General features: G+C 40.6%; 1 protein-coding gene across 11 annotated transcripts in view; it reads right to left on the bottom strand.

The window, feature by feature from the left end:
• The window catches only part of LOC126338177 (uncharacterized), a 116,891-nt gene that overhangs the window by 52,111 nt on the left and 50,108 nt on the right, over nt 1-14,672 (bottom strand). Inside the window, exon 2 of one of the 11 annotated variants that reach the window (XM_050001535.1) lies at nt 4,026-4,089. The exons of the other annotated variants lie outside the window; for them this stretch is intronic. The gene's annotated coding sequence lies outside the window, so the exon portion shown is untranslated. The remainder of the gene's footprint in view (nt 1-4,025; nt 4,090-14,672) is intronic. 11 annotated transcript variants of the gene reach the window in all.

Here is a 14,672-nt window from a genome sequence, read left to right as displayed (position 1 = left end):
ATGTCTACTTTTTGTGTAACATAAACACATAATTTTGAAAATCTTTCTATAATAAGACATTTCAAATGCATCCATTTTTCCTTGTTACCTCTACCCTATTTCACTTGTATTCAATCTATTATACCAGATGAACAGTTACAGAAACGTTTTCTTCATTTACGAGGAAACAGTTGACACGAGTATAGCTGTTTCGTTCACCTTTTCACTCTGATTTTGATGTCAAACTTGTTTCACCCATCTACTCATATCATGCTTCCTCGATATCGTATTTCTTTTACTCTATTGATATCAATATCACGTAGCAAATGAAAATTTGTGCCAGACAGGTAGCAGTCCCGTGTACTAATTAAACCATTTGGGCATGTCTAAAGGACTGACTCCAATGATACGGTGAGCCTGAACCCACATCTATTTTCTGGTTTTTCAAATTGGCTCTAGTTTTTCAGATATAAGGTTTTCCGCAGAAAATCGTTGCGGTTTGATGTTGTCCATGTCTGTATACAGCTGTCCCACAAAATACGGAGTTATTTTAAATTTCTAATGTTAGTTTTTTGTGTATTTTCTCTGTAATATCATGATAGTCAATATTACATTTTGCTTAGACTTTTAATCATGTTTTTATTTCCTAGGTTTCTGTTTTCGCGGGGACAACAGTTCTTCGCTAAGAAGTTACTTTAACTACCGTGAGTAGCTTAATCTGTGCTGAAGCATAAATTAGTCACTAACAGGTTGTTTAAACTATCCTGTTGGCTTCTAAGCTGAGTCGTTAAGCGATTATATCTTGCAACTCTCGCAAGCTGCCTTTTAAAAGTTTTGTGGAGTGCCTAAGATACTAGACAAATAGGGAAAGAAACAGTTTCACTTTTGATGGGAACAGGGGCAAGAAACCAACGCGATGATTGTTATTTTTGGTACTGAATTTAAATGGCTTCAGCATATACAAAGAAGTGGAAAGTCAGAAATGTGACCTGTGCCATAAGCTTAGATGTTCCTGTAAGTGCCAAAAATTCCATCGTCAAATATTGAAGAATTGGGCGGTGTCAGTAGCAGTGGATTTGAATTAGAAAGAAATGCTGTAACACCCCAAGAAATTCTTCCAGGGAGAACTCAGCAGTCAGATGTGAGGCCTCAGTCTGTCTAAGAAAGTACCGTAACTGTTGGCATCTAGGTTAAAAGAAAAGAGGTATTCGAAGATAGAAGCTAAGATTACAGTTTACCGGAGTTGAGAAAATTAGTTTCTTCCACACTTAAGTGAAGTTGTGTACTGCGAAAATATCCCTTAAGTACTTATCAAAATTGGTTTGCCGGAATATCGATAGGATTCGAGGCTTTTGTATATAGATCCTCGAGAAGCTTGCATTGTGAGCTATTACATAATGGCAACTGCTACGCATGTATTCCAATTGCTCTTTCAACAAGCTACATGAGGAATATGAAACTGTCAGGATGGTCCTGCAGATACTTTGTTGCCGTCAGCACAAGTAGTGTTTGTGTTGATATGAAGACGGTCAATTTCGTGCTTGTGCAGCTATGTGGCTATACAGAGAACCCATGTCTCATATGCATGCGGTTTTAGTAGAGCTTGGAGAAAAGTAACATGGCCTGAAAGCAAAAACTTGGCAGTTGATGCAGCAAACATCAGAAATGAACCTCTGGTTGAGAGGAAATAAAAACTTCCGCAATTGCACATTAAACTGTTTCTAATGGAGAAATTTGTGAAGCAGTTCGATAGAAATGGAAATTCTATCATGTATATCTGCAGATCGTTTCTTGGCCTCAGTAATGAAAAACTCAAAATGGGAACTTCGAGGGTCTTCAAATTTTCATGTTCATCGATAATTGAGATTTTACGACGGTTATGAAAGACATGAAGCATGTGCCTGGAACAGTTTTGTCTCTGTTGTAAGGAATTTCTTGGGCAACCGTAAAGCGCACAACTATGAGGAATTGATCCACAACATATTTACAAACTACCTCCACTTTCTCCACAGCCACTTACAAAGACTTTGAGTAAAAGTTTCGTGATTCCGGCGAGGAACAGTGAAAGAGGTCCCACGGGGATATCAAAGTGATGAAGGAAAGACATCCGGCTAGATGGGACAGGCATACGAAAGTGGACTACTGTTTAAGCCTGCAACACAACTCCCTTTGTAATCCACATAAGAGAAACCCAAACAGACAGAGATTTCTAATGCAAAAATTGTGAACCTAATGATATATGTAGGCTCAAGTTTTATTGTGTGGTTCTATATATTGAGTTTATAGAGGTATGTTACTACATGCACGCTATTTTTAGTAGCATTTTCTTTCTTGTAGGATTTATCGGTCTCCTTTACTTTTTTTTATAAAATTTACAGTGTTTCAAATACTAGAGCCAACCAAATAAAACAAAAGACATAGTTGGATTCAGCATCACCTACAGAAGTATGAAGCAATAACAGGTAGCTACGTAGTACCAGAGTTGCAGAAAAAGACCTAACACTATTTTCGAGCCTCAGACAATATTTGGTCTTTCGTCTCATCAAAGAAAAATATTTTGTTGTTTCGAACTATATTAGCACTCCCACTGACGAATAAAAAACGGTATTCAGCTGTTGATACATCACTTCTTATGGCTGACAGTGAACATTAGCTGAAAAGAAATCTCGAAAGGTGATAGTCCAAAGCTATGAGTTGTGCAATATTGAAGGAAGATAGGAATGCACAATGCGAGAAACGAAAAGGAATGAAATTTGTCAGTTACTTTATGGTTTCAGTCTTTTCATTTATTTTGGGTCTTTCTATTGCAGTAGAAGAGAACTATGTAAAAAAAACAGAACTTTATTTCTTCTTATGTTTCTATCACAGTCCACTGAATACTGATTTCAGATAAAACGAGTCTCCAGTTTCTTAACCAACAGTGCACAGAATCAGCCGGTTTTTCCAAATTTAATAATATACAAACACCATGCCTAGAGAATGTTCCTTTGTTGTCATTCATTTTCCAGTTTATTCGTAAAATAGTAACGGTGTATTTATGGACGTACTGAAAACTTTTCAATGCAGTGCCGCAGTAACTTACCACTGCCAAAGATTCAAATTTTACTGTTTACTGTTGTTCGATAACTATGGCCATTTCAGTTTTTCAGCGAATTGATGAATTTCCGTTCTTCTCTTAAATATAAAATAGTAATCCTGCGTTACACATGCCTTATTTGAGAGGCAGATTTAATTCCTGTCCTTATATGCCTTGAAGACAGCTTCGAATAAACTCTTTGTTGAAATTCTAAGGAACCAAACGTTCAGCCGCGAGGAATGACAGAGGCCGCAGGGCGCGATTCTAATTTTAATCAGTAATGTTTGTACAGATATTCGCCTGTTTGTTTATTTTAATAGAATTTTCAAACATATGAATTCAATTTTTTAGCGACACAGCATTATAATTACAGACAAAAACACTGAACTGAAAGATGTGAAAATTTTGGCATTTGGTAATTTTTCAAAATTTAGCGACAGCCTTCTTTATCGTTCTGTAATATTATGAAGGCTGCCATGTTTCATGAGTATGTACAGCCGAATATCTGTGAGACTTTGACTTATCTATTACATCCTCCTACAACAGAAGAAGCCTTTACTTGTATATGTGTAAATGCAAAGTTAGTTGAAAAGATGCACAGATCAGAAGAAAGTTATTAAATATTAGAAGCTTCATTAATGAGAAACTGAACCATTAGGGTCTGTATGTACTAATTAAAGCAAAACAGCGTAATTTTAAATATTACCTAATACGATAATTTTTTGAGTAATTGTGAGAAGCTGTTTGATTTTGTTGCATATTATTAATAGAGTGGTAATTTTGGATGAGTCATTTATCATGTGAGACGGGAAATTCTGCTCTAGTCTCTTGGCACCATCTGGCAGTCTAAATATTCCCGAGCGTTTAAATCGGGCAGGACTGTTTGCCGCTCAGGGCGGCCGCATGTCTGGCGATTTGCCCCAATAAACGCTCCGGAAGATTGCAGCCGAGTTAATGGTTAGCTCCATACCGTGTTATTCTCAGCATTCACAAGCGAGCTAGTCCCCAGCAGCGGAACACTCCACGGGGTGCCTCTGTTAACACACAAGACAATCGTTGTTTATCAGAACGCCGCTGTGTGAAGCTCTTAGGAGGGAACCACGGACAAAATTAGGATGAAAGGAAAAGTGGATTTGATTACACATTGGGAGGTACTGTATTACGAAATGGTCTAAACTACAAGCGACGAAGAACTTTTGTGTCGACTCGTACAAATTAAGCTTCCACGGCCGGCATAGACTTTTCACGAAACTTCCGGCCTGAAAGGCCGTGTTCGATGTATAAAGCTGTCTCCTAACGTTTCATCTGCGACTGCGGGAATGTCTTCAGAGGTAAGGCGACGAACTGCAACCAGGACTTAAGAGAACACCGAATATATGGGCAGTGTAGAGGGCACCACATACCAACACGCGACGTCGGCGACGAGATTATCTCTGGTAATGCCAACACTGTCCATTGGAAGTAATCGCTCGTCATTGTTACGGTGCAACGTTGACATCAAAATTTTAATCTCATTTAACACTTTCCTCTTTTCTGTCACTCCACCGCCGTCGATTTATCCGTACAAGATGAATTACAGCCTAGGACGTAGGCGTAATTCGGTAGTAGCGGAACATGTTTACTAAGTGGGTGATCATGAAATAATGTTCAGTGAGACGTACTTCATATCGAAAACATCGCATTATCATGCTCGCATGTATAGAGAGACTTTTGAGGTTTATAAGCACCGTAATAATTTTAACAGAACAGAGAAAGGCGTTGCACCGTAAGAATGACAATCGATTAGTTTCAGTCAAGGATGTTGGCATTACCAGAGATAATCTCGTAGCCAACGTCATATGATGGACTGTTGTGTCTTCTGCACTGCCCATACATTCCGCGCTACCAGGTTCTGGTTGCAGTTCGCCGCTTTATCTCTGAAGATGTTTGCTACAGTCGAGGATGAAACGTTAGGAGAAAGTTTTATATATTGCCCACGGCCATTTCCCCCTGAAGTTTCAGATGAAGTTTTCTGTCGGCATTCCATACGGTGATGTATTCTTTCAAACTGTGCCAAGCGAGTTTATCGACTGGATTTCATTTGTTACTCCGTCAACCCCCGCCATCTACAAATCTACAGGCCCAAACTCCAAGACGTTATGTGATGGTCTCCACTCTGAAGACTGCTTTGATTCAGTCCTCTTCATCTCTGCACAACTATTGAAAACTACATCCGTGTCTCCACCTTTGATTTTTTTACGTCTTAAGCCAACTCTGTAAATCACTGTGAAGTTCGTGGCTGAGAGTACTTCTCATTGTAGAAAATATTAGAGTTACTTCCAGTTCCACTCAGGTATGGATCCCAGAAATAACGCCTCCCTGTGTGCAGTGGTTAGTCTAATGTTGTCTTCACATTCCCTGCGGTAACGACACTTGAGGACACTTAATACTAGTTCTTTAAATTTGGTGTGTAGGCTTTCGCAGAGTATCATATAATGGAAGCATGTTAGCATCCATCTTCAAGCATCTGCCAGTTCAGGTTTTCAGCGTTTTGCTGACGCTCTCCGGGAACGAAACGAACCCGTGATAATTCGTATTGTCATTCTTTGTATACATTCAATATCTCGTGTTAGTCCCATTTCATATAGGTCCCACACACTTGAGCAGCATTCTAGAATGTCCTGTATGAGTGTTGTGTAAGCCGCTTCCTTTGTAGGGTGAGTGCGTCCTACCAATAGACCGTTGTCTGCCACTTGATTTAACTGGTGCTGAGCCTATGCGATCATTCCATTCTACTAAAGGACTTCTAATCCGCACACTTCCCTCCATAACCAAATTAAATATTTCTTGAGGCGTCAGGATGCGGTAATCAAGCTGTGAAAGTAAGCTCTATCCTCCTCTGTTTGGCGCAGTGCCTCTTCATTAGTTATACGATCTACCCATCTAATCTTCAGAATTCTGTTATACCTCGTTTCGAAAGCTTCTATTCTTTGCCTATAGGCACTATTCATCGTCCACGTTTCACTTCCACAAAACACCATACTCACATTCACATAAGACTTTCTAACACTTAAACTTATATTAGCTGTTAGTAAATTTCTCTTTTTCAGTGACGCTTTTCTTGCTGTGACCAGTCTAGACTTGTCCACTACCCTTTTGTTCCACAATTCGTAATGTAATTCCATCTGCATCATCTGATTTAATTCGACTAACTCAATTGCCCTAAGTTTGCTTTTGTTGGTGTTCATTTTATAATCTCTCTGGCCGGCCGGTGTGGCCGTGTGGTTCTAGGCGCTTCAGTCTGGAACTGCGTGACCGCTACGGTCGCAGGTTCGAATCCTGCCTGGAGCATGGATGTGTGTGACGCCCTTAGGTTAGTTAGGTTTAAGTAGTTCTAAGTTCTAGGGGACTGATGACCTCAGATGTTAAGTCCCATAGTGCTCAGAGCCATTTGAATCATAATCTCTCTATGCTTAACATCCTTCTGATCTTCCAGGCCCTTTTCCGTCTCCAGAATTTTAAATACCATACCCAATACAAAACCATCTAGACCATTCTGCCAGGGTGGTCTGCAGTGGAGTACTTAAGAGACCTGGCTGACAGCTTCATTACTACAATGCCTGGCTGTCAATTAAAAAAAATGGCACTAGAGAATCAGATCATTCGAACACCTAGACAGCTTCTTTTCATTTACACAGGGCTAGAGGCGTTCTCGTGTGCTAATTCTCTAAATGTAGTCAACAAAATTATACGAAAACGGGGTCAGCATTTTCCCGCAGACTCCTCTTTATGTTTTCCTAGCAACTCCGTTACACAGTTACGTAAGTTATACTAAACTGTTACGGTCATAGCAGCGCATCACTGAATTAGTCCGATGTCTGCTAACACGTCTACCTCATGATGACTCTGAACAGTGGTTCAGTTCTCCAGGATTTGTCACACTGCTGTACTGCATGTTGTTTTTTTTCCCACTGGATTCCTCCCGTACAGTTCTTAGTCTTCCATTCGTCTTCTACACTGTTGTATTAAGTGCTGGTCCTATTACATATCATATTAACATTACCCCTATGTGCTCCACGATACGTTATCACAGACCCAATGGGAATTTGCTGCACGTTTGCGTCACAAGATAAGTTATCAGAGAACCAGCTGGTTTTGCTGCTCTTTGTTGCTGTGTATCAAAGCCCCACTAGTAATGAGAAGCATTCTAATGCTTTGCAGAATTATTATAGTTGCACTTTGCATCTCTGAGAGTTGTGCTGTCTTCGTCAATATACTATTCCCCTCCGCTCCGTATTCCCAAATCAAATTTGTTCGCGCCTGCAAGTAGGCAACCAAATAAACAGATTAGTATAACGGGCTGATGGTGCGCCTTTCCGGACACTTGGTCTTGATGGATTGCACGCACATATTGAGGTTTGCCGCGTCACACACGGTGGCCGTATATGAGTTACAAACTTGGAGCTAAAGAGTGCTGCAAATAATTAAGCCCTACGCCAAATGGAAATACTGTGTGAGTCATTTCGACATTTCCTTACAGTGTTTTACCACAGATAACAGCTTCGTCAGCGACCATTCAATTAATAGTGCTGACTGTGATGAATCCTTTATCTGTCTTGATAAACAGCGATATTACTAACCTTTCTTGGCGTGCGAAGGGTGTTACTTTGACCTGAGGTCGAATGAGAGTGAACATATTCATCCACGAGAATGAAATAAATATCCAGATCGCCACATTAATATTGAACGTATGTCTCCACTTTCATGATATAATAATATTCCTCTACCTTCGAGCCTGTTTTCAAGATACTATGTGGTTTCTTGTTTGGATCATGACACCCACATAGATCATGATTCGTCGCTCTCAATCGCAATATTTCACATGCTACTCCAGGAGTTGACTACGAAGTGACGCTTTTGGTCCTTTGTACGCCTCTACAATCTCCACGAAGCACACTTGCAACTATTCACCTGGTGACAGCAGCTGTACTTATTCATGAAATAGCTCTTTTTCCTGTCCCCATTGAGCTCAGAATGGTTGTTACACACGATGACCCGCTTCATTAATGATTCCCAGAACGTGTAATCAATTGACGCAGCAGTAACACCTTACAACCGATTACTTCCACCTTTAAAAGTATTCCTGGATCGTTCTATACAGCAGAGACTTGCTGTTGCATTAACCGATAGAATTAATCATTTGTTTCAACAATAATCTGACGGATGTTAAATACTTGTTACTCGTAGCAGTTATCTCTGACAGTTTACTCAGATCATCGGCTTTAACTCCACATGTACTTCTAAGTCGAGACTAGTAAATAAATATCTTTTCTTGTTTGGCAAGTTGAAGGTTCGATGTCCAGTAGGTTGTAGGCTTATCTGGGCCACTGCACATAATGAATATCTTTGGGAGCTGTTTGAGAATATGAAAAATGTGACGCCATGTTGTAAATTTACGCTAAATTGCAAGTATGTCGATAACAGGTTAAGTTTTGTCGTAACATAGAACGATGCGCGGTTGAAAGAGCAGAAAATGTATATCTCTGTAAATAAACTTCATGTTAATGACGGTAAAAGGTGAACAGCTAATATGGTGTTCAGTAGCCGTCATTGAACGTCTTTTTGTCAATCTTTATAATCTTATCCTTTTCTTATAAGCAATACAATTTTAAAAAATGGAGCTAAGTTACAGGGGATGTTTAATATTTCACTGAAAAATCTGTATCAGATATTCTTAATGATTCTGTTATACGTATGTATCATTATTCCTCGTCACTTTTCATTTCTTAGTAAACGGCTTGGTCGCACCATAGGGAAACGTCATATTTTATATCTGTGTGGTAGGAACTCGATCCACGTTCAGATACTGACACTTTTCTGTCACATAACTCAATCTTCGTGTATGGAAACATGTCCTTTCGTGTTGTGAGGTCAGATTCCAAGCTAAAATGTAAGTCTTGAATGGTTTCTTTGGAGAGAATACGACCGATTGCCATTCCCAGTCGACGCTCCATCTCTAAAGACCTTGTCATCGACTGAAAGTTATTTTTCCAAACTGCGGGTCTCTTCTGCAACTCTCTGAATGAGTCACTTTGCACGTAATAGACAAGAGACGCAATACCACCTCGAATTGGATCCTTTGACAGTGCCACTGATAATCACAGAGAAGTGTTGTAGTAATTAGAATCTTGCATGATCAGTCCAAAGTGAATTTGTCGCATAGAACACGGAAGAAACGTACCACTATCAAATCTGTCCTGATTTTTTTTTGCCTGTGATACATTACGGGGAGAACCTTGAGTGCAGGTCGGGTAGAGGAGGAAAGAAATTATCCGAAGGGAATATTGCAGGGATAGATTCACAGTTAGTGCGTATTACTGAATTAAAGATCAAATGTTAATTGCTTCCATTATGTTATAACTAGTAGGCTCTGTCATATAATGAAATTTTTGCGAATTAAAATAAGTTTTACTGTATGTTCTTCTGGGTAGGCTGGAAGACATTTCATGTTGAAGTAACATATATATTGGTTACAGTACCACGGCAGTAACACTGCCTGTTTGAAATACAAGATCTAGTAAGACGGGGCCTACTAGTTTTTATACATCACATGGACAGTACATGAATACTGTTTCGCATAATTCTTAAATTAATTATGTAGATCGATGAACTATAACTAAATCTTTAAACTATCCAATTACTCTGCAGGTTATGTAGCTCGTAATTAGTTATGCACATTTCCAGCAAACTATCAATTTTGTAAAGTGAAATTAAACATAATTTGATACTAAAGAAGCAAAGAATTATTAGGTAAACGCATTTACTTTATTATGCACAGTATCTGAAAGGCGGATCTGCCATAGGATTAAACACACGTTGTTTGTTAGGGCTGCGAGTACCCTGACTGACGTTCTGCTCGATACCATGCATGCATCAATGCATGCGCGTATTTGCTAAAGTAATTTAGTTGTGCTATTGCATGGAGACTTCAGTGGTCGGCCGAAACGTTGGGACATTTTACATCATGTTGATGGTCATCGGCGATAGTGGCCGGAACATTTTACACCATCGATTCCTGAGAATCGTGTGTGATATTTAAAACCGTTCTGCGAAATAGAATCGGTATTCCAATTGAGTTAGATTGAGCGTATTAATTCCGGAATCGTTAAGGTCATGGTGGAAGGACGCAGACGAGTTTTCTCTATATTATTAGGAGGCAGAAAAGGTGGAACTACCTAGTACTTTTTTACAGAAATGCTTCATACTGCAGAAAAGATTTGATTGTCGCTGATGGTGCGCTTTATCTGGATGATATGTTTGCCATTCTTCTAGCCATTTTTATTTTGTTTACGGAGTTCATTATACTCATATTTGCGATTTGATCTGTATGTTCTTTCTATAGTACCTAATATTGTTTCATATATTATTTCAGAAATACACTGAATTTTTAATTCTGTCAGAAATATTCGTTTCCTTTGCTATTCATTAAACCGCATACAGTTACATATCTCGATCTCATGTCACTAGTTATTATTCCTTTGTCGTCTTTTTTATCCCTGAAATTCAGTTTTCACTCTTAGATAGCGAATCTGATAACGCCATTACTTTATAAACTTTAAGTACTGCTTTTATATAAATACATCTGCCTGAAGACTTTTAAATTTGCCTTGGGCCCTACGTATGAGTAAATGGGCACCCCTAATTTGTCCTACCGGTCGGTCAGTAAATCGAAACAATCTTTTTTAAATTAATGGTACACAAAGACGCCAGTGTTTGTATTATATAGCCAATGCTCGTAACCTTTATATCTTAAGAAATTCTGAAGGAAGCATGGCTTTCCTAAGTGGGTCAAGGTACTTTCTCTGACAATACTCGAGACTCCCAAATAAGAGGTGTCTAGTGATATACCACATGTTGATGTGTGCAATGAAACATTTGTCAAAAGAGTCAGGATAGGAACTGAATATCATTTTCAGCGCTGCTGAACACATGGTAGTTTCACGTACTTTGCCGCGTAAACATAGGACAAAAGGGTGGAAAATTCACAGTGTCATCTTTGGCTTTAAATTCATCATATTTCCTCCTTTTTATGAAAACGTTTCACTTCTAACCTCGGCAACATCATATTCTTTTGACCCTAGAATTCTCTGTAAGAAGATAACAGTTTCACTTTTACAATCTTAGACGGAAAATCTTATGAGCTGTGTCTGTAGTGAAAAATAATATTTCCGAAATCCTGGATTAAATACGTAATATTTAATGGCGTCTGCCTTATGTGAGATGCTGTGTGCATCGGTGACAGTGGGCAATACTTCGGTATCGGATTCTTCATGTAAAAATAAGGAAAAAGCTCGTGTCATCGTTGTTCATAGATTTCAAGTTTGAGAGTGTATGCATAGTATAAATTGAAAGAACTATTTAACATGCATGTTGTTTCACTGGGTACCACAAGTCAGGAAACAGATGCTCCGTAAGTGACAGGCGTTATGTAAGCCATCGACTTGAGATAATGCCACAGAAAGCCGTTCATGATTTTAAATAAACTGAAGCTAGAGGTCTAACAATCGACCGCCTTCTCGTGTACACTGACTAGGAAAATGTGCATTTACAATGCTAAGGGGCGTCATCATGAACGAAGACAACCACACGATTGTCGTATAACTCATGGGTATGGGTTGTAAGATGCGCCAGCGCCACAGACTTTACTTAGACTTTAAGTGCAAAGCTAGAGACTGCCATTGCCATTAAGACGAAGGCAAGCATTGGCTGAGATTTTAGGAAAACTCTCGGAACCGCAAGAAATCTGGGATACTTCCAATTGTTGGTAGCCTTAGAGGGCTGACGGGATTTTTCTCACATCTGAGACAATGTGGCACTCATATAAAGGGTGTCTCCCCCCAAGATCGTCAGGCACATTTCCTCTGGTGTTTCAGCAGATATTTGCGGCTTCGTTTTTGTAATATGTAGCTGCAGTAAGCCCAAACAAATAGCGCACATCACGTCTTTCAAGCGATACCAGAGTCGACGAAAAGCGTCGGTTTGTTTCCCATTACAAACAACGTGATTTTTAAAGTGGAAGTTTACAGCCCCATTCGATAGAGCGGCCCAGATTAGTGCGATGTTTGTTTTATCGATATGTGTTAACAGGGGCCGGCCGCGGTGGTCTCGCAGTTCTAGGCGCGCATTCCGGAACCGCGCGACTGCTACGGTCGCAGGTTCGAATCCTGCCTCGGGCATGGATGTGTGTGATGTCCTTAGGTTAGTTTGGTGTAAGTAGTTCTAAGGTCTAGGGGACTGATGACCACAGCTGTTAAGTCCCATAGTGCTCAGAGCCATTTGAACGTGTTTTTTTTTGTGTTAACAGGGACAGTAAAATCGAACAATAACAAGGACTCTGAAAACGATGTGGACCACGCTGACTGCTATCGTCAAGCATACAGCGCTACTGAGTTGTTGCTGGATTGCTGTTTATTCTTCGTGTTTTGCTGTATCTGTTACTATATATGGATAAAACAAATATCGCACTAGACTAAATTGGGAGCACTCTGTTGGATGGGAACGTAAAACACCGATTAAAAATAATTTTGTTTGTAATTCGAAGCAAACCGATGCTTTCTGTAGACACTAGGCATCATATGAAGGACGTGGTCACCATTAATTGTTTGGGAAGACACCAGCTCTACAGTGCAAAAACGAAATTGCAAATATCTGCCGAAACACGACAGAAAATGCTCCTGGCGGCTCTTAGGTGAGACACATCCTATACACCTGGTATATTTCTTAATTTATTGGTCCGAAGGAACCTGCTTATGGCCATTTACTGTATTATAAAGAAACACACTGTATATTTCCTTTTTTAATGTTACATGAGGAATCCGATCACTGCTTTCGATATACTCGTACTTCGTAGCATTACATGTCCCCGTTTGTCTGGCATGAGTGCACACAGCCAAATAGCGGCTCCAAGGTAAAAACAGCCGACAACGGCCGGGAGAGCCGTGTGTTGACCTCATGCCACTTCCACCGCATCCAGTGACGCCATTGGCAAAGGATGACATGGCGCTCGGTCTGTCCCGATTGTCCCATAAGGGACAGAAAGAGGAGTGTTTGAGGTGTAACGTGTAATGAAACGGATCTGAAACTAACTCTGCTAACAGACCCTGAAGGCCACGTGATGCTAACCGACCACCATGTCTCCCTATTATAATGGTACTGGGTGAAGTATGGAATAGAGAACTGTAGCCAATTGGCCAGTCTATGTGGTCTGCGATGTGCGAGAGGGAAGGTGACTAAACTTCGTTTAGCTTGGCGGAATTTGCCGAAGTTGAGTAATACCATCTCGCCTTATGACTGCCTTGCACTTGTACTCGGTGTGTACTGGTAGGTAACATTCACTCAAATGCCCCTTGCGCAAAGTTTGTAAAGTTGCATTGTATACAGGCGCGATGAACTTTCTTTACTAACTACTATATTTCACACTTCATTGTGACGTACAGAGGGTGAACAACAATATGGGAACACCGCGATAAATGCGTGCTTGGGCATAAATCCAGAAGCTAGCCAAGCCCTCTCGTTGCGCTGTTGTATTTGACCACGAACGGCACCTCTTCAGTGTCTCCAATACGTTGCAAGTGTCAGTCGTAATTGTAACAGCGTTCTGTGTAGTTTTCAGTGCATTATATCGGCCGCGCGGGATTAGCCGAGCAGTCTAAGGCGCTGCAGTCATGGACTGTGCGGCTGATCCCGGCGGAGGTTCGAGTCCTCCCTCGGGCATGGGTGTATGTGTTTGTCCCTAGGATAATTTAGGTTAAGTAGTGTGTAAGCTTAGGGACTGATGACCTTAGCAGTTAAGTCCAAAGTCCAATAAGATTTCATACACATATTTTTTTGCGTTATATCGGGTCTCATTGCGTTCAAACGTGGCGTATGGTGGGTGCCTCCGTAACCAAGGTAGCAGAAGAGTTTAGTGTTTCAAGAGGCACTGTATCGGAGATTTATTCTGCATACAGGAAAAGCGGAAAAACATCCTCTAAGTCACAATGCGGACGAAAGTAGGTGATGAGTGTCTGTGACGGACGAAGAGTTCAAAATGTTCAAATGTGTATGAAATCTTATGGGGCTTAACTGCTAAGGTCATCAGCCCCTAAGCTTACACACTACTTAACCTAAATTATCCTACGGACAAACATATACCCATGGCCGAGGGAGGAATAGAACGTCCGACGGGACCAGCCGCACAGTCCATGACTGCAGCGCCTAAGACCGCTTGGCTAATCCCGCGCGGCGGTCATCGAAGAGAATTATGATGAAAAACAAAAGGACGACAGCTGCATATGCCACTGCGGAAATGAATGTCACACTCGCGAACCCTAACAGCAGCAAAAGAACGCGGAGGGGGCTCCATAAGTTGGGAATCCCGTATCAGTGATGCAGATCCCCGTAACAGGAAAACGTAATGCCGAAGCCGTAAAACATGGTCTATGGAGCAAAGCAAACATGTAATTTGGCCTGATGCATCTTGTCTTACACTGTTTCCAGCTTCTGGCCGAGTTTACGTCCCAAGAGTGAAACATGTCAGAGGTTCCGTGATGATTTGGGTGGTCATATCGTGGTATTCCGTGGGCCACAAATCACGTTG

Source organism: Schistocerca gregaria, chromosome 1, assembly GCF_023897955.1.
Source record: "Schistocerca gregaria isolate iqSchGreg1 chromosome 1, iqSchGreg1.2, whole genome shotgun sequence".
NCBI classification, from domain to species: Eukaryota; Metazoa; Arthropoda; class Insecta; order Orthoptera; family Acrididae; genus Schistocerca; species Schistocerca gregaria.
The sequence above is the reverse complement of the archived record's forward strand: the minus strand, read 5'-3'. Positions and strand labels throughout refer to the sequence as shown.